The following is a 25,623-nucleotide window of genomic DNA, read 5'->3' on the forward strand; positions in this document are numbered from 1 at the left end:
TTTTCATATTTATATTATTTTTTTCGGAAAAACCCAAATGGAAATTTAGTTGAAACATAATTATTCATTTTGTGTATATATAATGGAGATCTGTTGGAGTCAACAGCTTCTTCTTGTTTATCTATAATTGTTATATTCTTGTTTCTGCAGGGGGGAAACAGTCATTAATATGGTTATATTGATCCAACCAATGTTGTTTTCTATTTTATTGCTTACTGCCATCTGATGCAATAGGGTTGGTAACAAATGCATGTTAACGATTTGCTGACTGGAACTTTGGAAGCCAAAGTCTCTCAATGAATGGTTCCAAAAACACAATTATTAGGTTGTAGTTCTTCATGGTTTTTCTAGGATGATATGTATCATTGCAATGGTATTTGATATTATCAAGATGCCATGAGTTATTTAATTTACGGGAATCACCCATCATTTACTACATTGAAAAGAAAAAGATACTTTCATATCAATGTTCATGTTTGGTCAACCACAACCCCTTAGCCTTCGCGCTGCTGGCAACCACAACCCCGCGCGTGGGTGCCGGGAGGGTTGACAGACCCCTCCCTGCACGAGCTGACGCTGGCACACCCACTGCCTGAGTCGGCGTCAAACCCGGGTCATGCAGGCCAGGTCCAACCTGCATTCCCAGGTGCGTGGGTCGATGCCAGGCCTGCGGGTTTGCGCCAGTGAGCGGAGGATCTCCAAAAGGCACCGGGGTTGGCTGCATCGCAGTCGCACCAGAGTTCAGGGGGGGCGTACCTTGCTGACGCGCCTCTCGACAGACAGTCTGGCGCAGGCCTTCCCCAAAACCCTCCTGAGTTACCGCAGGCTGACGACCCACTTGGGCTGGGTCGTTCATTGCAGCCGTGAGGATACCAACGTCGCCCACAGTGGTATCCACTGGTTGGGTCGTCGCTGGGTTCGATCCTGTGGTCGATTCGATGGCGACGAGTCGACAGTCAATCCCATCCATCATCTTTGTGATTCCAGCCATCTCTCTGTTCAGGCGCAGCGTATTCTCCTATACTTTTGTCATCATCTCCATCATGCGCATCATTGGGTCCTCGGTAACGACTTCTTCCCGTTCCTTGCCGCATGCCGGGTTGTCCCTCGTCTCTTGAGCCATGCGGCTGCTGACGGAGGATGCCTGGGCTCTGATACCAAGTTGATGCAACCTTCAAAGGGCTGTGATAAGAGCAGTGAAGACACGGCTTGTCGATGCGCACTCCAGTTCCCGCGTAACCTTGATGAAGGTGGGGTAGGCACGACTGTGTATAGTCGGATGCTGAACAGGCTTAAAAGCAATAAATCTCACTCAAATGGTGAGTTGAAACTGATTTTATTAAATACTCAATATCTCTGGCAGATTGCTGATAAACAAGTTGAATAAAGAATGTAAACAACGAACTGTAATGGAAAAAGAACGAATGAAAGGGAGAAGGAAAACAAGGCTGCTGAGAAAAGAAAGAATAAACTGTAGTGATTCTCCAAAGACTGCCTCACGCAGCCCTAAGTCGTGTTTTTAAAAGTTGGTCATTGGATCCGGGTCCGAACCCGGACCGGCTCCGGACCCGAGAAGGCTTCCATTCGGGATTGGATCGATGCTGAGCCGGGTCTTCCCTTTTTTGGAGTAGGTGCGCGTTATCTTCCTGCATCGAGTCAACTCACCTGGGGTCGGACCCTGCTGCTGGGTCCGATCGTCCATTCCAACTGGTGGGTCGGGTCCCCTGGCCGTGCCAGGGTCACATGGTACTAGTACTGGTACCGCCTGCCCTGCATCACTCTCAATGAATGGTTCCAAAAACACAATTATTAGGTTGTAGTTCTTCATGGTTTTTCTAGGATGATATGTATCATTGCAATAGTATTTGATATTATCAAGATGCCATGAGTTATTTAATTTACGGGAATCATCCATCATTTACTACATTGAAAAGAAAAAGATACTTTCATATCAATGTTCATTTTTGTTCAGAAGTTCCCTCATGTAAGTTGCATACAGTCACTGGGATTAGCATGGAAAAAACAAATAGAAACACAATTTCATAAGGATTGCAGATTCTTTCTTGCTACACACACCCACATTCACAGATGCGTCAAACATGAAACTAAACAAGTATATCTGTGTGTGGACGTCTCTCACTCTCTCTCTCTCTCTCTCTCTCTCTCTCTCTCTCTCTCTCTATATATATATATATATATATATATATATATATATATATATATATATATATATATATATATACACTGTACTCTTTGTTAGCCTTAGATTCAAGGGTACAATGATGATGGTCAAGCTGTAAACAAAAAGCAATAAAACTATGTCGTATTTGTCATGCCTATTTGAATAGGGTATTTCATCCAATGGAATGCAGTTCTTTCTGTAATTACTGATTGTACATAACCTTTTTTACGTGATTTCTTGGTGGTTCATGTCACTATCTTAGATGTGTGTCTCCATTAAGGGATCTGAAACCAGTACCAATTCAATGGAGTAAGATTGAGTATGTGAGAATAGTTCTCTTACATCATTGAATCCAATGTTCAATACTGCTAAGTAATGTAAAATAACCACTAATTGTTGGAAATACATGCTATTATATAACCCCCCTTAGATGTACTGTCTTCAAATTACTTATTGGCATTCTCAGTTATAAAAAAAACAAAAAAACAGTTGAATTTGTAGGAGAAGAATACGTACTACCCGATTGATGTATTTCTTCTAGACTACTTCTAGGACTTGTTCTGAGTATCACTTTAATGATTCCCTTCCTGTGTTGAACATATTGGCTTATTTTTGTTAATTACTTTCTCGGAAAATATTCAAGATGTAGACTTGTACATCATTTTAAGCTTGCTTCATATGTATATGTCGTGCTATGTCACACAGACTCGGCTAGGGGGTCGACGCACCCGCATCGACATGCCCCGATACGGGTGGGGACACCGGTGCGGCTTCGGACATGGGCCAGACTCGGTCAACGAAGAGTCGGACTCAGTCAACGTACCGGGGCCGAGTCTGTCCACGTTTTGGATGCGGTCAATGTTGACTGAGGTTATTTTTGTCTATTTTTAGGGCAAAAAAAATGATCTTTTTATATATATTTTTAAATAAATAAATAAATAAATATATATAGCTCAAACATAAGACAAAAAAAAAAGGGGGGATGGACCGTGTGGTTCAGATCTATCCAGTCTCAAACATAAGCCACTGATCTAAATTTAAGCATCTCATGGTTCAAACTTCCCAGGCTTTCATCTTTTTTGCCCGCTTTGAGCAATCTTGCCATCGGAAACCAGTTGCCGATGCTGGAAAATAGTGCTGGAGTGGAAGCCAGAGGGGGATGGCAGCAGGAGAGAGGGCAGAGGGTCTGTGAGACGCAGAGAAGGGGGGATGGACCGTGTGAGAGGGAAACTGGGAAAGAGGGGCTAAAAAACAACAAAAAAGGTTTAAGCCATAAGCCCAAAATGCAAGCACATTTCCAATTCATGAATCACTTCACCACAACCCTCATTGACTAAACGTAACACCAGCACCACAACCCTCATTGACTAAACGTAACACCAGCAGCTCACACAAACCAAAAGAAACTCAGTACCTTCACACTGTTTGGGTTTGGTGCTCTTCAAAGCATTGGCCTCATGCACCTTAATCTCATCACCCCCACCACCAGAAGAAGCCTTCTCCGGTTCATGGGAACCCGCATCACTGTTCTCTTTAGGTAACTCCGATGCACTGTTCCGCGTGTGTGCCATCTGCCGCAATATTTGATTGCTGGGCATGAGCATAATTATGCCCTATTATTTTATTCTTCCCTTTTCCATACTTCCCCGCCATATTCACTCCTAAGAAAAACAAACAACCAGAAGCTCACACAAACCAAAAGAAACTCAGGAAGTTACCTTCACCCTGTTTGGGTTTAGTTCTCTTCAGAGCATTGGCCTTATGCACCTCAGTCTCATCACCCCCACCACCAGAAGAAGCCTTCTCCAGTTCACGGGCACTTGCATCGCCGTTCTCTTTAGGCAACTCCGATGCACTGTTGTGCGCGTCTGCCATCTGCCACAAGATTTTGTTAAATTATGTAATCTAATCATGCAATGTAATATATATATTTTATATATATAAGGTAATACATATATATATATATATATATATATTTCTAACTTTTAGCTATAGGGGTAGTTTAGTCTTTTTATAATATATTCTTTTTAGAATATGTTTTTGTAATTTTCTCTTATTATTTTCCTTTTTATTTTTTATTGTTTTTTTGTAAAAGGTGGAAAGCACCTTAGAGGGGCCCACCATCTAGTCGTTGGGCCCCTTCCAACTGTCACATTTGTGACCATTGAAAGGGGCTCCAACGGCTAGAGGTGGGGCCTCTCCAAGGACTCCACCTCCTCTATTTAAAGAGGCTCTCCCCTTGTGTATTTCTTATGCTTTTGGGATTATAGCTCAAGCACCTTTTCAATCTTATGACTCTTGGGTATGATTTTGCGCATTTGTGAGTTTGTGTTTTGCTTTTTGTGCACAAGTGTTTCAAGTGTTCTTGTTGTGCGTATGTGTATGCATTTGTTTCTAAGAATTTATAATATTGTTATTAGTATCTTGTTGAAGATACTTTTACATAGTATCAGATCTTGGTTGAAGAAGGAGGTTCGTGCTTTTATTTATTTTTCGAGTGCCTCAAAAAACGTGCCTTCAATCTATTGGCATTTGAAGTGGATAACCTTCTTCGGGAAATATTTTGAGTCTCTTTTGTTAAGGAAGGCGTGAAAGTTTCTTGATGTACGTATTATTTTTCAACTTCTATCCTCTCTAATGGGCGAAAAAAACTCTCGTTTCTCTCTTGGCTTCAAATTGAATGGCTCAAACTATCATGTTTGGGCCGGGAACATGGAAGCTCAAATAAAAGGTACGGGTCTTTGGGGATACGTTCTTGGTTCTATACCAGAACCTGAACTAAGGATTACTTTGTTAGAGAAAGGCGAAATCAAAATTCTCGAAGGATAAGAGAGGAACAAAGCTCTTGAGGAATACTCCAAGAAACATGAAGAATGAGAAATGAAAAATTTTAAGATTTTTTCTTGGATGTTTTTATCAGTTGAAACAAAGATAAATGCCAACATTATTAAATTCAAGAAAGCATCAGAAGCTTGGCATTATCTAGAAAAAATGTACACGTCAAGAGACTTGTCACACAAGTATTATCTCCAAAAAAGGGCTTTGACCCATCAACAAAATGAGATGTCCATAAGGGAATACTTTGCAAAATTGTCATCCATATGGGATGAACTCGCAATGCTTGAGCCTAAGTGGAGTGGAGAAGCTATTGAGCTTAGATACAAACAATTGAAAGATGACCAATTTTTTAATTTTTTGAATGACCTTAGACCCGAGTTTGAGCAAATTCGGTCCTCTCTCCTTTCCTCCTTCCTTTTCCCCTCTCTTGAAGATGTCATTACAAAGCAAAGTGGAGAGGAAACTCGTATGAACTTTAGCAAAAACAATTCAAGTGTTCTTGCTACTTCAAGTAATGAAGAAAATGAAGGCGCTAATGCCGTATCAAGACCGGAGAGTAATTTGAAAACTTATAAGCCTCCTCACTTCAAGAATCAAAATTCAATTGGTCAAGGTGTAAAGAAGGACTATAGCAAGCTTACATGTTATTTTTGTAAAGAACTGGGGCACATTAAACCTATATGCCCAAAATGGAAGAAAATACTTGCTATGACCATGACATCTCAACAAGAGGAACAACTATCGTCGTCAAATGGGTCTCTTTCTCTTCATCAAATTGTAGAAGCTTTGCAACCTCTTCTCAAGGGAGGAACTTTCGGAGCCACTATGTCTACCTCTTTACTTTCCGGTAAGATATCTTGGCTTTTAGATTCCGGCACATCTTTTCATATGACTCCAAGTGTTTGCTCCCTTTTCAAATTTTCTAAAAATCCTTTTCCATCTTTTGTCTCAACGGCGGATGCAACACCTCTTGAAATTAAAGGAATAGGAAATTTTGAAAAACAAGATTTTTTTATCCCTAAAATTTGTTGTATACCAAAATTAAATTTAAATTTACTTTTGGTATCTCAACTCTCGGATCATGGTTGCGATGTAAAATTCACTTCTGATAAATGTTGGATTCAGAATCGCCAGTCCGAGAGATTGATTGGGGAAGGCTCTAGGAGAGGCGAACTCTACTACGTTGACTTTCTTCAAGTTCTCAAGAATCAATTTTGTAATGTTCAAAACAAAGATATTCATGTATGTCATAAAATACTGGGACATCCCAACGTTGTTAAAATCTCTTATTTGCCTTTTATTAAACATCTTTGTAAAGAAGATTTTGTTTGTAATGATTGTATTCTTGGGAAAATAAAAAGTCTACCTTTTTTTCAAAGATCCATGTTTTCAACAAATCCCTTTGAAATTGTTCATTCCGATGTATGGGGACCCGCTCTTGCGCTATCTAAAGGAGGATTCTCGTATTATGTTATTTTTGTGGATGATTACATTAGGTTTTGTTGGATATACTTTCTTAAATATAAACATGAAGTTTTTTCAATGTTTAAAACGTTTCATATGATGATTTTAAATCAATTTAATGGAAGTTCAAAAATTCTTAGGTCTGACTCTGGTGGTGAATACCTTTCAAATGAATTAAAGAGTTACCTTGAAAGTTATGGTATTATCCATCAGAAATCTTGCCCGAAAACCCCACAACAAAATGGGTTAGCCGAACGGAAGCACAGGCCTATTATTGAAACAACTAGAACCTTGCTCATTTCGCAAAACATTCCAAAGAAACTATGGGCTGAAGCCGCCCTTACCTCAGTATATCTCATAAATAGACTTTCATCGAAGAATTTGAGTAAAATTTCTCCTTTTAAAAAGTTGAATGAAAAAGAACCTGATTACAACAGGTTAAGGGTGTTTGGATGTTAGTGCTTTGTCCTTACAGATAAAAATGATAAGCTTTTCCCAAAGGCCATTCAGTGTGCCTTTCTTGGTTATTCCGAAACCCATAAGGGTTTTCGATGTTATGACATTAAAAATGACAAACTTTATGTTTCCAGAAATGTGAGTTTTTTTGGAAAATGTTGATTATTCTTTTTTGTTTGAACTATTAGCCAAAGATGATGATTCTAGTGATGATGAGTCAAATCAGAATGACTCAAGTGATATTGATATTGATATTGAGGAAGTCATTTCTCCGCTTTACTTTTCTCACCAATCTATTGATGAAAGGCCGTCTAGAGATCCCATCACCTATACTCATAGAGATAGGAGCACTTTTAGAAGTGCTCTTAAAAGATATGATGATAGTCAGACTATTCCTCAAGGTGAGGAAAATCTTTGTAGAACCGAAAGACACAGAAAAGCTCCCTCTAGGTTCATATCATATGATTCTTTTTCACCTAGATATAGAGCATGTCTTAGTGTCATTCACTCCTACGTAGAACCTAGAAACTTTGCAGAAGCTAGTAAAAGTCCTGAATTGATAGTTGCGATGAAAAGTGAACTCAGAGCTCTCCCTCGTAGCCTAGCAAGCCAAAATTCAATGATGTTGAAAAGCTTTTTCTGTTGGTCAACAAAAAAGATAAAGAAAGATCCTCGATATGACTGGTAAAATGAAAATCCAATGATGTTGAAAAGCCATAAGTGAATTGATATTGATAACAGTTATGACACATTTTTAAAGATCATTCTTCTGATAATTAAGGCAACAAAAATATCCTGGGTGATAAAAAGAATTCACTCAACCTTAATATCTCTCATATCGTTTAAGCTGCAATTAACTATATGCAAAAGAGATCTCTTAATCATCATCAAGTTAAAGACTGATGGATGAGTTAGACCATTGGGGCCAAAGGAGACTCAGATCATCTCCAAGTTGAAGGAGCATGTGACGTATCATTTCAGGAAAAGTTTAAATCATCGCCAAGTTGAAGGCTGATGCGATGAACCTCCCGCCAATCCCTAAAAGATATTTGATCATTGTTATCATCAAGAGATTTCAATCAAAGAGACAATATTGTCAATATTATTCTTGGAACTAATGAAGACTCAGATCATCTCCAAGTTGAAAGAGTATGTGACATGTTATTCTAGAGAAAATCAGAACATAGCTAAGTTGAAGGCTGATGCGATAAAATTCTTGCCAAATCCCAATAAAGCTCAATGTCTATGTCTCAAAAGAGTGCAAAAGAATCATCATGGGTAAACCCCAGATATCAAATTGTCCGAACTGCCAAGAATAATCTTTATTCATGTGAAATTCTTTTATCAATATCCTTTCATTAATTGCTTTTATGATACTGAGAATATTTTTTCTTTCTTTTCAGATAAAAAAAATGTATAGCTTCCTTGATTTTCAAAAATTTTAGTACTTTCTGCGATCTTTTCCTTTTGATACCTTTTGTTGCAACCATTTGGTATAGATGGCAATAATAAAAGTGTAGTTTTTATAAGAACTAAGGACACACACGCACAACACACACATAGATACACGTACCCATCCCTACAGACAGGGTATGGAGGTAGAGACACCGTCCGATTGCCATTTGATATAATTGCTACATCCAAGAATCTGGTGGTCTCCAATTAGGAACTAAATGATATCAGGCAAACCAGGTCCACAGTGGCTCTGCTCATCTGGTAGGGGCGACTTGTGAACGCCACAAAATTGTTGGGATGTCACAAGCTTGAAACCCACAGGTGGCGTCCCTTGCTGCAAGGTCGAAGCTAGGAGTACTCCAGCGATGCACCTCAAGGCTTTTACCAATCAGAGGGGTGTTTTCTAAATGGATTATCCAAAAAAAAAAAATCCACATAAGGCCAGGCATCAACAAAATTGGAGGAAGAAGCCTTGACAAAATGTGGATGACCAACCATCTTGCTTTTCCGATCTCTTGCATTCTATGGAGTGACACTACAGTTGAAGCTCCTAGCTTAGGTCTTGGAGAAATCTTTGTTGGTACCTCTTGATTGACGCCAACAGATGCCCCAAATCCTGTCATCATGGTCAAGTGAAGGAGCTCCTGAGCTGATAGGATTATCAAAGTGTATCATCTTCATCATATATCTATCAGCTTGAATTTGATATATCATGATGCTAACAAGTTTTCAAAAATTCCTTTTATTTTGAAAGTTTTTTTTACATCTTAAAGTAACTATCTAAATTTTTTAATGTTCTAATATTTTCTTAAAAACAAATTCTTTCCCGTTATAGGGATTTTTTTATGACAAAATCTTAATATGGTTTTTGACTATAGATCCTTGCTCAACCTCTCTCTCTCTCTCTCTATATATATATATATAAATATATATATATATGGGACACTAAAATATGTTAACTGAAAGTATGTGAACCAGAGTATAAACTAGGCATTTCAGACATTTGCTTTGCAAATCAAACCGTGCAAAAGCATTTGGCGTGACCCATTTGCTATGAATTAACTGTTGGATAATTAATTTTCAATGAAAATACAAATTTTGGATGCTTGAATATTTACGAAATTTCTGAGTCGATGATTTTCAAGTCATAAAAGATTCTTCTTATGCATCATAATCAGATCATCCAAGAGTCTGATTCAACAAAACTAAGCATTTAAATCACATCCACACTGTGAAATTTAAGAAAAAAATAAAACAAAACTCACAAAAATCTTGGTTCATATTCTAGTTCACATATTTATAGTTAGCATATTTCAATGGCCTAATATATAAAATGATAAAAATCTTTTCAATTAACAAATTCTAGTTCGCTTAATAAATGATAAAAATCCAGTATGCAAAGTCCGATGATTAAAAGCTCTCATCTTTTGATGAGAAATGCAGTCGATCATCGGTTATAGATTTTGAATAAAGCTGGTGATAACTTCTGAGAGATTTGAACCCAAGATCCTCAATTATGACAGGGTGACCTCACTGTCGATCTATCTCATTCAACCCTCATCACGATAGGGTTAGTTATTGTGGGACAATGTTTATATTGCACCAAAAAACCTTTTTGATAGAGACAAACAGGGGTGTAGCAAAAAAAAGATTTGGTGTGATAGTCTGGGATTCGGGGGCAGCGCCCCCATAAATTTTTTTTGGGAGATAAAATAAAAAATGGCTACAATTATGAATAAAAATCTATTTCATATGGACAAATCAAATTATTTGCTGCAGTCAGGGCTGGGCTATGCAAAAAATCTCTCTCATGCATGCAAAAAATTGGCCCTCATGCCATTATGAAAGTTTTTTATTTTATTTTTTTAAAAGGCAAGCTGTGGAATAACCTGATGAGATTCGAACCCCAAGACCCTCAGTTATGATAGTGCAACCTCTCCTTGGACCTATTTCATTCCAGGGCTGGTTATTGTTGGGACAATGTCTACAAATTCTTGCACTCAAATAACCAACACCCGAACTTAGAAGTTCATTGCAAGGAAATAAACTTTTTGAATAATTGTAGTAAAGTCATTGTCACTTTTGGGGATATCTTAGTCACAGTACTTGTTACTTATAGAATCTGAATTCCTTGCAATACCAACAATAAACTAAGCTATCCATAGACTACCTCATCCCTACTTTAGATGAAACCACCAGCGGCCACAGACGGAGAGATACTAGCCTATCATCCACAGTAACAAATACCATAGATGATGCTGTGGTCAATCTTCCAACTCCTTCCTCTAATTAGTATTCTTAAGGCTCATACAAAAGCAAAAGTGAAAAAACTCTTCTTTTGCTTATTCCCCAAGATTTTTACCAACAATTTGTCTGCACTGTGTTATTGTTGGCATATGGAATTTGAATTTCTTGACAAATTCATCCATTGGCTTAGAATAAGACAGTCAAATCTTTGGCTAACGTGAATGTCACTTCTTGGTCTTATGATATTCACAATTACTGCTATATGTAACACTAAAAAGAAGGATACCAACTTTATTACATAACTTCCTCCAGGTCTATATGGCAATGAACAGTTGAAGACTTGTGAATTTGGAGTGAGAAGGGCAGTGAGAATCCTTTGAGTGTTTTTCTTTTAAGATTTTTTTTTGAAGAAAAACCACCGTTATGGTTCGAACATCTCGGATATGAGTCTTAGATGTGTCACATTGACCATGACCCTGTTTGAGTATTTGCTGTGTAAAATTACTTTGGGCACCTCCTCCCTGTCCAACGTCCACCTTGAGGAATTCTCTCATCTTTTCGGCCTTATGTCAAGACACACTTACACCAAGTATCGAACACATGACATCCTTTAGCTTGAACTCCTTAAGTTGACCCACTTGGACAGCCGTACCGAGCCCTTGTGGCCTTAAGTGGCTTAAGCATAGACAGGGCATGCCATTGTGAGTCATAAAAGGAATAAAAATCTTAAAAGATTCTTAAGCGAGAGAGGATCTGAGACACTTGATGCCGTTGATCGTGGAAATGGATAGCACCAAAGACTCACCTAAAATGATGGTCTTGACTTAGATGGACCCCACAAAAATTTCTGATGCCGTTCACTTTACTGAATTGCACCAATGTCGCAAAAATGGACACAGCTAGAAATCGTTCAAAACAGGAGGCAGAGTAGATTTTGGGTGCCGTTCATTTTCATGATGAATGGCATCCAGGTGCCTTAGATCCGCTATTTTCTTAGCCCATGTTAGGTGGGAGTGGCAACAGATATCCAAAAGTGCCAACCACCCTTAAAGTGCATGGTCAATCAGCAGCTGCCATGCAGTTCCTAGACGTTAAAGGCTAGTTTGGTAGCAGAGGTTAAACAGAATGCATGCTGTTTATGGTTTTTTTTTTGCTTCCATTTTATTTCTCCTTGATCTACTCTTTGTCTTCTGTGGTAGGGATGGCATCGCAGCGCCTCCCTCCATTTGGATCAGGGATGGAGGACATGAAACAGGTATGGAGGCAGGGATAGAGGTTAAAAATCAAAACCTGGGGATGGACTTACGCTTTCTCCTACCCTGTTTCTAATCCCGGTTAGGAAACCTTCCTCTCTTTCTTTAGGGATGGCAGTGGACCGAGTCTACCCCTGTTTGGACCAGGGATGGAGGACATGAAATGGGGATGAAGGTTAAAATCAAAATGAAGGCAGGGATGGAGAGCAGAATTTTGAGACGGGGCAGGGTTGGAGACCTTGTCCCCCGTCTCCGCCAGGTCCCTATTCTGTGGTGATTCCTATCATCACTCCCATTAATACAAGTTTACTTTTCCTCAAAAAAATTTACCCAGAAAGGGTAAAGAAAAAAAAAATAATTTTTTGAGAGAGAGAATAGAAAGGGTAACGAATTCATGTACGGTACCTTATAGTTGCCTTGATGGAACCAGCTGGTGACCGGGATGGTATAAAGTCTGCTTGGTGGTGGCTCAAACTCAGTTTGAGTTACAGAAAGATTGGCCGTCTCCATGAAGCCCATGTTGGGTTAAACCACCACGTTGGTTGTGGTTACCCACTATGTGGGTAACGCTTCCCCACATAAATTCTGTTCCTTCCGTTAAACCCATTACCGAATAAAAGGGAAACGGTTGTTAAACCGTTTTCATTCGGTGTTTATAAAGAGGGTTTCATAAGCAACCCAGAAAATGCGAAAATACAGAAGTTCAAGGAGGGAAGAGGTCGACTTACCATCTGCATACAGTGGCCTGTACTTGTGGTGGCTGCGGACAGGCTGAGTTGAAGATCGTCCCTCTCCGGCAAGCACATCAGCTTCAGTAATGGCCTCCTCAGGTGTGTAAGCTCTGCTTTTCTGTTTGTTATGCAGGGCCTCTGCTACAGGGGATGCCGATCAGTTGTCATCGCCGGAAAATCCCCAGCCGCATCCCTACATTGGGTTATGGGCCCACACCCCGCTTCCGCTGCGGGGTGTGCTCCGGTTTGACCAGCAACACAGGCAACGCAGGTCACCGTGGGGTGACCCTGCTGCTGGTCACCGGAGCCTGTCGTCGGCGGACGGCGGCATTGGTCGCCGGCAGGCACCGGTGTTGATCGCCGGCAGGTGGCGTGGGTCGCCGGCAATGAAAAAGGGGAAAACCCCTTATTTCTGAAAATATCGGGGTTTTCTGCCCTTTTTTCTTTTCTTTAATGACAGGAACCGGATCAGGTCCGGTATTGGGTCGGACTCGGATCCGGTCATTACCGGGTCTGACCCGGATCTGGTCATTACCGAGTCCGACCCGGATCCGGTCATTACCGGGTCTGGCCCGGATCCAGATAACCCCGGGTCTGACCCAGATCCAGTTTGTACCGGGTCTGACCCAGATCCAGGTCTTAACCGGGTCTGACCCAGATCCAGTCTGTACAGGGTTTGACCCAGATCCAGTCTGTACCGGGTCCGACCCAGATCCGGTCTGTACCGGGTCCGACCCGGATCCGTCCTGTGCCGGGTCCGACTCGGATCCGTCCTGTGTCGGGTCCGACCCGGATCCGGCCTGTACCAGATCCGGCCTGTACCGGGTCCGACCCGGATCCAGCCTGTACCAGGTCCGACCCGGATCCGGATAACCTCGGGTCTGACCTGGATCTAGTTTGTAGTCGGGTCTGACCCGGATCCAGGAGGGTCCAGGCACTATTTGGCCTGAACCGGATCAGAGACTGACTCAGTCCCCTTCCGGGACCGGTTCAGAGCCGTTTTGGCTGGTTCCTTCCAGTTTTTCATCGGTTCCGAGATGCTAAGACCCTGTTTTCTTAAGTATAAGAAAATATAGGGGTTTTGGTATATGGTTATAGGGTTTTTATGAACTTTTGTTCATACTTGACCCGGTTCATAAGGTTTAGAACCGGTTTGGACCCTTGGATGACCGGTTCGGGGCTGTTTCAGACCAGTTCAGAGTGTTTTAAGACCGGTTCGTAGAACATATGACATGTTCATTCAGTTTTAGAACCATTTCAAGAGTCATATGTCTGGTCCATTCGGTTTACGGACCATTTTAAGATATAATTTTGCATATTAGCATTAAGGATAGTTAGATGAATCAACATTTTCATGTCACCGAAGTGACTGAATACACGTGAGTCATAAATGAATTTTGTACTATCATACAGTTCCTAAGCCGATATGCACATTGTACTTATATTCATGAAACGATAGACGACCCAAATGTAGTTTTATCGTGTTTGGAATTTAAGTAGGGTAGAATAAGGTAAATGTGTCGAGATACATCACACATGTGTATCTAAAGATACCTTGTGTTGATGGTCTATTTTCACAAGAACCTTAGTTTTACCAAATATGGTCGGTAGGCGAAGTGGTTTCGCGTGTCGGAGCTTTTACCAAAGTAGGACTCTGATGACCCCCTTCACTCGCCTGGAAAGAAGCATATCAAGGGCCTTTATTATTTTGCTTTTTCCACTAAAGTTTTAGTCTCGTATGAATGCTTCCTGATACGTGTCTTTTGTCATGTTGTTTCTAGTTCTGTGATTTTAGATGGCTCTAGCTCTATACCTTTTCTAGATGGATCTAATTTTAGTGATTGGAAAGAAACTGTTTTATTTGCATTAGGGTATAAGGATCTAGATCTGGCCCTAAGGATAGATGAACCCGCTGCCCTCACTAATCAGAGTACTGCTGATTAAAAGATTGCTTTTGAGAAGTGGGAGCGCTCGAATAGACTTAGCTTGTTGCTTTTGCAATCTAAAGTAGCTAAGAACATTCAGAGTGTTATCCCACAATGCAGAACAGTGAGAGAATTCATGAATGCCATTGAGGCGCAGTTTGTGAGTTCAAACAAGGCCAGAGCCAGTACCCTGATGTCAAAACTGATATCTATGAAATATACTGGAGGGGGAAACATTCGCCAACACATTTTGGAGATGAGAAACATAGCGTCCCAGCTGAATGACATGAAGTTCACCATCTCTGATTCTTTCCTAGTGCATTTAGTTCTAACGTCCTTACCTTTGGAATACAGACCTTTCAAAATCTCGTACAACACACATAATGATGAATGAACATTTAATGAACTTATGTCCAAGTGTGTTGAAGAAGAAGAGAGGATGAAAGGTGAGAAAGTGCAGAGTGCACATATGGCTTCTCATACGTCCAAAGTAGAACCAAGGAAGAATGCATTTAAGAGAAATGCTAGGAAGAAACCAACTGGAGATAAGTCATCCCAAGACAAGCAATCTAACTCTGCTCCCATAAAGTGCTTCTTTGCAAGAAGAAGGGACACATAAAGGCAGATTGCATAAAGTACAAGAAGTGGTTGGAAAAGAGAGGTAATTTGTCATTTGTTTCTCATGAATGTAATTTATTACAAATTCCTGAAAATAGCTGGTGGATTGATTCTGGTGCTACTGTTCATATTTCCAACTGTCTACAGCTGTTCTTGAGCAGAAGGCAACCAACAATACATGAGAAAAACATCTATTCGGGAAACAAGATGCGTTCACATGTGAAGGGTGTTGGAACCTGCACGATTACTCTGGATACAGGCGTAGTTTTAGATCTTCATGATGTCTTTTATATTCCATCGTATAGTAGAAACTTAATTTCAATTTCAAAGTTGGATAAATTTGGATATTGTTTTAAGTTTGAAAATTCCAAATTGTTCATATTCAAAAATTCAATTGAAATTGGTTCTGCATTAGTTTATGATGGTTTATATAGATTAAATGTGAAGATCCAAACTCAGGAGTCTTTGACTTCTGAATACGCATTAGTTAGAAATAAACGTAGCATGACGAATGATAAATCTTACATGCTTTGGCATCGAAGGTTGAGTCATATCTCTGAAAAGAGAATAAAGAGACTTGTAAATGAAGGGATCTTGCAATCTCTAGATTTTACTGACAATGACTCATGTGTTGATTGCATAAAGGCTAAGCATACAAACACATATAAAGAGGGTGCCAAACACAGTAGTGAGATATTAGAAATAGTCCATACGGATGTATGTGGACCGTTTTCTCCCTGTTACACAAGCGAAAAATATTTCGTCACCTTTATTGATGACTATTCTCGGTATATGTATCTCTACCTGATTTTCGAAAAAACTGATGTTTTTGAGATATTTAAGGAATTTAAGAAAGAAGTAGAGAAACAAACCGATAAGGCAATTATTAAGATAGTCAGGTCTGATAGAGGTGGCAAATATTATGGTAGGTTTACTGAGATGGGGCAAAGGGAAGGACCATTAGCGCGATTTCTTAAAGAGGAAGACATTGTGTCTCAATATATCATGCCTGGTAGTGCCTATCAGAATGGTGTAGTTGAAAGAAGAAATCGTACGCTTAAAGAAATTGTCAGGGCTATGTTGAATTATTCAACACTTCCCATAAAGTTGTGGGGTGAAGCCTTAAGGACAACTGTGCATATTTTGAATAAGGTTCCTACGAAATCTGTGCCTAAAACTCCTTACGAGCTGTGGACAGGTAGGAAACCATCATTATCTTATATGCACATATGGGGATGTCCTGCAAAGGCTAAACTGTATAACCCCCACATTAAAGCCTTTGATCCAAGAACAACCAGTGGATATTTCATTGGTTATCCAAAAAGATCAAAAGAATACATGTTTTATTGCCCATCTCACTCACCACAGATTGTTGAAATGGATAAGGCTAAATTCCTAGAAGATGGTTCAGTAGGATTAAGTGCACTTCAAAGCATTGATTTTGAGGAAATACAGGATTCAGTTTCATCACCTGTTAAGGAAAACATCGAAAGATACCACATTGTTATTCCCAATGATGGTGTGGTTGATCATTCAATTGTTAATGCACAAATCCAAAGTGAACCTATTGTGGACAATGCGGAAGAGCACAAACAGGATGATCAAGTTCCATCTGAGCCTGAGGAACAACCTGTTTGGAGATCCACAAGGATTAGGAGATCTTCTATACATCCTGATTATGTGGTGTACCTTCAGGAGCCTGGTGATTTCATAGATATGGATGATGACCCGTTGAATTTTATGAAAGCTGTTGAAAGCAAACAATCTTCGCACTGGATTGAAGCCATGAAAGAAGAGTTAGACTCTATGGCTAAAAATCAAGTGTGGGATCTCGTCACGTTACCTAAAGGAGTAAAGCCCGTAGGGTGTAAATGGGTCTTTAAGACCAAGAAGGACTCCAAAGGTAACATAGAGAGACATAAAACAAGATTGGTTGCTAAAGGATTCACCCAGATGGAGGGCATTGACTATAATGAGACATTCTCTCTTGTCTCAACTAAGGAGTCAATGAGGATTATTCTGGACCTCGTAACTCATTATGACTTAGAGCTACATCAGATGGATGTGAAAACAACGTTCCACAACGTGAATCTGAATGAAAAGGTATACATGGAACAACCTCTCGGTTTCTCTGAAAATGATCGTTTGGTTTGTAAGCTTAACACATCAATATATGGACTTAAACAGGCCTCCTGACAGTGGTATATTAAAATTTCCCAAGTCATTGTGACTTTCGGGTTTACAGAAAACATTATTGATCAATGTATATACCTTAAGAAAAGTGAGAGTAAGTTCATTATATTGATGTTGTATATGGATGACATCTTACTTGCAACCAACGATATAAAGTTGCTTTGAGAGACAAAACAATTTCTTGCATCACATTTTGATATGAAAGATATGGGTGAGGCTGCTTACGTTCTTGGCATTGAGATTCGTCAAGACCGAGCAAAAAGGTTTCTAGGCCTCTCCCAAAGATCCTATATAGAAAAGGTGTTAAAGCGATATGGGATGGAGAATTGTTCTCCTACTTCTACACCCATATCAAAAGATGACAAGCTGAGCCTAAAGGATTGTCCACAGAACGATATTGACAAAGCACAGATGAGTGCTTATCCATATGCATCAGTTGTTGGCAGCTTGCAGTACGCGCTGACATGTTCTCGACCAGATATTTCTTTTGCAGTAGGGGTACTTGGCAGATTTCAGTCTAACCCAGGTTTACCCCATTGGAAGGCTGCCAAGAAAGTCTTGCGGTATTTGCAAGAGACAAAAGACTATATGTTAACGTATCATAAAGTTGATCACCTCGAGGTCATTGGCTACTCAAATGCAGATTTAGGAGGATGCCTTGATAGTAGAAAGTCTACTACTGGGTACGTCTTCTTACTTGCTAGGGGAGCGATCTCTTGGAGGAGTGGAAAGCAGTCGACCACTGCTGCCCACACCATGGAGGCAGAATTCATTGCATTGTACGAGACTACTTCGCAAGCTATATGGTTAAAAAACTTCATATCACAGTTAATGGTGGTCGATTCCATTGGGAAGCCACTGAAGGTCTACTGTGATAATGAAGCTGCGGTGTCCTTTTCGAACAACAACAAAAGTACTACGTCATGCAAGCATATGGAATTGAAGTATTTTGTTGTTAAAGAAAGGACGGAGAATCATTTAGTACATATTGTCAATATTGGTACCAAAGAGATGATCGTTGATCCTCTTACTAAAGGGCTAGCACCGGGATTATATTCCGAACATGTAATGAGGATGGGATTGTTAAACTCTTTTTGACATATGCACATAAATAAAGTGATCACTTTCAGTTTTTGATTCTCATTATGGTTGTTGTCAATCTCCTAAGGATTAGAGATTCAACTAAGGACCTTTAGAATAGATTATAAAGGCCAATTTATTCATCAAGTTATTCCCATAAGGTTTTCTGGTTAGAGGGTTTATCGTCAGAACAAGTGGGAAAATGTTTGGTTAAACCACCACGTTGGTGGTGGTTACCCACGATGTGGGTAACGCTTCCCCACATAAATTTTGTTCCTTTCGTTAAACCCATTACCGAATAAAAGGGAAACGGTTGTTAAACCATTTCCATTCGGTGTTTATAAAAAGGGTTTCATAAGCAACCCAAAAAATGCGAAAATACAGAAGTTCAAGGAGGGAAGAGGTCGACTTACCGTCCGCATACAGTGGCATGTGCTTGTGGTGGCTGCGGACAGGCTGAGTTAAAGATCATCCCTCTCCGGCAAGCACATCAACTTCAGTAATGGCCTCCTCAGGTATGTAAGCTCTGCTTTTCTGTTTGTTATGCAGGGCCTCCGCTACAGGGGATGCCGATCAGTTGCCGTCGCCGAAAAATCCCCAGCCGCATCCCTACAGCCCAAACTGGAGGACACCTACAGGATGATTTGCACTGGCTTAGTGAAGACTATGTTGACTCAAGGGCTAGTCTAAACGACATTCATGTGCCACGACTCCTGACTCAGATATTACGGAGTCTGAAGTGTTGGATCTTCAGTGTAATAAGTCCCATATGATTAATCAATATGCTCTTCTTCTAAGTGACCACCAGCTAATAGAATTCCAGTATCAACACAGGCCATTCAAGAAAATACAGCTCCCCTGCATCATCTGAGAGGCCACATATATAGCCCGATTCACTCCAACAAGTGGATTGTAGGTATTAAGTTTAATTTTTTTTTATTTTTTTGAAACTTGTAGCTCGAAAGAATTCATTGATTGACTTAATAATGTGAATGAGATTATAAACTTCAAGGAAGTCCCAGACCACAAATAGGCTGGTTTAGCTGCCATTCACCTAAAGGGCTGAGCGACAGCTTAGCAGTACCAGGTTAGGCAAACCCGACACAACCAAGGGAAGACTCCTATCATAGAGTGGGTACATGATCCCTACTCGGTTCTTTTCACATAACTATCACTGCAAGCTGTACCAGAGATACCAAAATCTCAAACAGGGTACACAAAGTGTCGACATGAGTGCCATGAACTCGTAGCTTGCAAGAGTAACTCCTCTCCAAATACATTGGAGGTTTGAATTTTCAAATATAGGATACGCTTAGTTTTATCGATTGTTGGATTATATCTGAGGCACAACAACATGCCAAACATTGGGAGAAATTCTTTCAACCAAGGGCCACAACTAGGATAGCCCCTGCATCCAAGGCTCCTAAATGTGCACCTCCCTCGTAGCCTAGCAAGCCATCCCCTTCTGATCGGCCTACCCATGGGGCTAGTCAGAGCATGCCCCCAACCAACTCCACCTCCCTGGTGTGCCAAATGGGTTTGAGCAACACCATCAAGCGCTATGCTTGTGGTGGTATGGGCATTAGGGCATCTGAATGTCGGTTCAAGGCTCTTTTCGCAGTTGAGGTTCATGAAGAACCAAGTTAGGAGATAGAGGGTGATCCCATGAATGATGAGGAGATTGAGAAAGAGTTTGAGAAAGAGACTTTTTACATGGATCAGGATCAGACCTTGATCACTCGACACATATGTCTAGCTCCTAAGCAGGATGCTGGGGACATATGATTGAGAACCAACATATTCCAATCTAAATGTACAATAAGCGAAAATATTTGTAGGTTTATCATAAATTCAGAATGTTCTGAAAATGTCATATCTGTCAAAGATGTTTCAATACTCAAGCTAAAAACATGCAAGCATCCTAGACCTTATTATGTTGTGGTTGCAAAAGAGTGTAGATATGAAGGTAACGTGTGAGTGCTTAGTTAAGTTTTTAGTAGGAAACACCTACTTTGATCAGGTGTGGTGTGATGTGCTACCTATGGATGCTAGTCATATCATCTTAGGTAGACCTTGGTAGCACGATAGGTTGGTTACTCACAATAGTTGAACTAATATGTCTTCATTCATGTTTGAGGGTAAAAAGATAACTTTAGCACCTTCTAGGGTGCCCATACATTCCTCATCACCCAAGCCTAACCCATATGAGCCACCCACCATGTGGTTAGCTAGGCATTAGTTGAAGTCATCCTTCTTAGAAGTGACTACTTGTTATCTCCTTTCTATATCTGACCCAACACAAGAAGGGTGTGTCATAGATTCTTGAGTATAACCACTTCTCGATCAATTTAGTGACCTCTTTCTTGAGGAGTTGCCATTAGGACTACTCCCTTTGCGAGACGTCCAACACCAAATAGATCTTCAACCAAGTGCAACTTTACTACATCTCCCACACTACCACGTGAGTCCAACTGAGTACAAAGAATTGCGTAACCAAGTTGAGGAATTGTTACAAAAGGGTTATGTTATGGAGAGTTTGACTCCCTGCGTACTTTCTCATTACTAGTTCCTAAGAATAATAAAACTTGGTGCATGTGCATAGACAATAGGGCCATAAATAAAATTATGGATAATTATATGTTTTCCATTCCTAGGTTAGATGAATTACTTGATCAGTTAGTAGGAGTCAAGATATATTTTCAAGTTATATTTACATAGTGGATATCACCAGATTAGGAGTAGACCTGAGGATGAGTAGAAAACTACATTGAAGAGATGCATGGTCTGTATGAATGCTTAGTTATGCCTTTCAGTTTATCAAATACACCATCTACTTTTATGTGTATCATGAATCATGCACTTAGGCCATATATAGGAAAATTTTTTGTAGTTGATTTTGATGATATTTTAATTTATAGTAAGAATGAGCATGAACACTTTTCACATTTGCAATCTGTATTTATTGTTCTTAGAAAATAAAACTTTTATGCTGCACCAGATAAATGTTTGTTCTTAGTAGATGAAGTTTTATTTTTAGGCTATATTATTTTTGGTAAGAGGCATTTTTGTTGACTCTTTTAAGGTTGAATTTATTAGATATTGACCTACCCCCATCTCTATCACAACAGTTCATAGTTTTCATGGTAATTTAGCATCATTTAACTGCAAATTCAATCCTCATTTCAATAGTATAGTTGCGCTTCTCACCGATTGCATCAAAGGTAAATCATTTAAGTGGACGCCTAAGGCAAATAAGTTGTTTGAATTATTAAAATCTAATTATGTTATACTTCTGTTTTAGCACTTCCCAGTTTTGATTGTGTTTGAATTATCATGTGAGGAATAAAAAGTATGCATATAAGCTATACTAAGTCAAGAAGGAAAACCTATTGCATATTTTAATGAAAAATTAAATGATGCCAAATTGGAATATAATACATGACAAAATTTTATGTTATAATTCACTATCTAATGCATTGACGTCATTACAAAACCAAGTCAAATTCTTATTAAGTAATATTAATTAATAAATTAAGACTCTTCTTAAAAGAAGATTATAGAGATTTTAATGATACCAAAATAATATCCAACAATTATGTTTTTAGGAATATGCCTTAAAAAACATGATTGATAAATAACTTGTTTTGTAAATTATGATTTTGACTTAATATATTTAATTATTATTATATATTAATATAACTCACATTAAAAAATATACTAGAGGTTTGACTTGTATGCTGTGCTTATATTGAGTACCGTAACTAGTATTAGAAAAGTCGTGCTTACCCAATACATGAACATACAAACCAATAATTGGTACATTAATTGTCCAAGACCAAAGTTCTTTTAACAAACTGCATCACCCCAACTTACTCAGAATTTACCCCTATCCTAAGATGTGAGATATCAAAGGGCATTGAAAAAATTCTAAGTCTGAGGTTTTCACGTCGTAGTGACATAATTTATATTTTATTTTTAGATGAGATCATCCTTCAAATAACCGGCTAGTGCCATAATATAATCTTGTACAAACCACAATTGCATGCAATAACAAAAATTGTTTCCATGGATCTCATTAAAATTAATGCAAGGCTATACAAAAAATCCAACAGTAACATGGGGTTTGTTGTTTCATACAAACACATGAATTTAACATGGGATTAATTCATGATTAGGTTTCAAGTATCTAAGGAAATCACCTAATTTTTTCAAAAAAATGCTCAGTTGGCTACTTGTGTTGACTTTACCCCACGACACAGAGCATATCTAGTGGTCGATCGGAGTACTTTGTAAAATACTTAGGCTATAAAAAAGAACAAAGAAAAGCGCTATGTGCTAGCGATTTTCTATGTTTTGTGTTTTACATAGAAAATCTATAACACAAGTAGAAAATTGCTACCCATGTTAGTGATTTTTTGTGTGGCCCCAATCACCTAACAATTCTGTTAAACAAGATGACCCAGATCCAGATCCACAAGTTCCACAGATTTTGGGCCTTGATCAAGAATCAAAATAGGAAGGTCCACACATTACAAAGAGTCTCATCTTGTTCAGTTTAGTAAAAGTCGCTTCTAGAAAGGAAGATTGTAAGGAGTTCTATGTAAATAGGAAATCATGCAAGATTGGGAAACCTCCCTTGTGTGATAGTGAGAAACCTTCCTTTTGTGGTATTGAGAAAACTCTCTTATTTAGAACTACTCGTGTAATATGTTAATATAAACACATACATCTCTCTCTCTCTTGAAAAATCATTTAAAGAGAGAGAGAGTTAACTATGGATGTAAGTTGAGATCAGTCGAACCACGTAAAATCATGTGTCATTGTTTTTGTTTGTGTAGTGTTGTCGATTGATTAGGTTTGATCCAACCAGACCCAAATTATTTCCATGATATCAGAGCCATGATCATTTGAGCCCAGAGGAAGCCATCCCTAATTGTCCTATTCAGTCAGTGTGTGGACCGATTGGAGTTGTAAATCAAGTGTCATTAGGCAACGTCAATTTGTGAAGATCGTCTGTCAGTTGTGTAAAACCATGGGGTAAGCTTGTTGGTTCTCACTTTATTTTCTTGCATTTAGTGAAGGGCGGGTTAAGAGATTAGTTTGATCATTATTGTGTTAGTGCACGTGAGTTGGTCAAAATGAGTTCTTCTCTTGTTCCTAATGGGGCAATTAAGTGGAATGCCTTCTCGAGCTTGGACTCGATAAAACATAATCATAATAATTACCTGTTGTGACGATCATAAGTTAAATCTGTGATGATTAGCCATTGTTTAATAAAATTTATTGATGTGATATATCCTGCTCCCAATCAATATCTGAGTGTGACTAAGGTAAAACTCGTTCTATAAATCTTGAGTTTTCTGCGTGGGTTAGGTCAGACCTGCTAGCCCGAAGCTACATTAAAGCCACTATGATTGAGGTTGTACCCAGTCAAATCATTAGGATTATCATTGCTAAGGAAGAATGGCTGGCTCTTGAAAAAGCATATGCCTCTCAATCAAGTCTAAGAATTATGCAAATAAAAAAAGATCTTCAAGATGATAGTAAAGAAGGCAAGTCCATGACAAAATATCTTATTATTCTGATTCTTTGAGTGATGTCTATAAAATAATTTATGATGTTGATTTATACGTTGAATGGTCTCTTTCATGAGTATGAAAGTTTTGTCACTACTGTGACTACTCTTGAGAAACTTTCTTTGTTTTATGGGTTATATGATATGTTGATAAATTAAGAAAAAAATGTTCTGATTATTAAATCAGAGATCCTCTCAAGACACTTTTTCCACTGCCTTCTTTGCTCAGTAAGGAAGAGGTCATGGTCAAGGATTCTCTGGTTAGTTCAGAGGAGGAAGAAGTAGCAACAGGAGCATGGGTAGGAACAATTTTAGAAACTTTGGTGGTTATGGATTTTCTATAAGAAACAACCAAGATAGAGGTAATGGTGGTCAAGATAAGAGAAATCATAATCAATAACTGGTTATTTGTCAATTTTGTGGTTGAAAAAGTCATTCAGCTAGAAATTGCTACTAAGATATTTCCAAAGATTTTGTTGAGGTATTGAACATGACGTCAGTTGAAAACTCCAACTGGTATCCATATACATGAGCAACTCACCGTATGACCACAAAAAGGGGAGACATATCATATAATGAAGAATATCAAGGTCCAGAAATAGTTATGGTAGGTAATGGTGCTAATCTTTCCATAACCACATTAGGTACAATTAATATTCCTCCTAAGGATAGATCCATTGTTTTAAAGAATGTTCTTCTTATTCCTTAAATTAAGAAAAACCTTCTTTCAGTAGCCCATTTCATTCATGATAATAAGTGCATATTTGAATTTTACCCCACATGTTTTTATGTTAAAGATTTGAAGAATAGGTCTACTCTCTTAAAAGGTCGAACTTAGGAAAGTCTATATGTTTGGAGCAAAGAGAAGGAAAAATCAAGAAGAGGAGTTGAGGTTCTCTTTGCTAAGAATGATACCTCACCAAAAATGTGGTGTTGTGGGCTTGAAAATCCTAATAGGGGTGTCATGGATATGTTTCATTCTAGACAGTTTTTGGCGCCTAATAGTAATTTGCATTTATTTGCTTTAATTTTAAGCTGCGTGATTTGGAAGATACATAAATTATTGTTTGGATAAGTTAAGACTATTACTTCTTATCATCTTCAAATTTTACATGTTGATTTGTGGAGTCCTGCATTTGCGGTATCTAGAGAGGGACAAAAATTTTATTTATTACTTGTGAATGATTATCATATTTTTCTTGGTTATTTTCACTTGTGAGGAAATTAGATACTTTTAGTTGCTTTGAAATATTTAAAAATATTATTAAAAAATAAATTGATTTTTTAATCAAAAATTTTCACAGTGATGGTTGGGGGTGAGTTCACGAGTCATGCATTTTTAAAATTTTAAATTGTCATGGCGTTAAGCGTTGGGTGTTATGCTCTTAAACTCCCCAACAAAATGGGGTTGTTTAGAGAAAGCACAAACATGTTGTGGAGACAAGGTTGAGTATGTTGTCACATGTCTTTATGAATACTAGGTTCTGGGTAGATGCTTTAGAACACCCGTACATCTAATAAATAGGCTTCCCAATCCTAATCTTGGTAACAAGTCACTCTATGAATTAATTTTAAAGCAAATTTCAGATTACTCATTCTTGAAAGT

Source organism: Nuphar pumila, chromosome 12, assembly GCF_984573655.1.
Source record: "Nuphar pumila chromosome 12, dmNupPumi1.hap1.1, whole genome shotgun sequence".
Taxonomy (NCBI): Eukaryota; Viridiplantae; Streptophyta; class Magnoliopsida; order Nymphaeales; family Nymphaeaceae; genus Nuphar; species Nuphar pumila.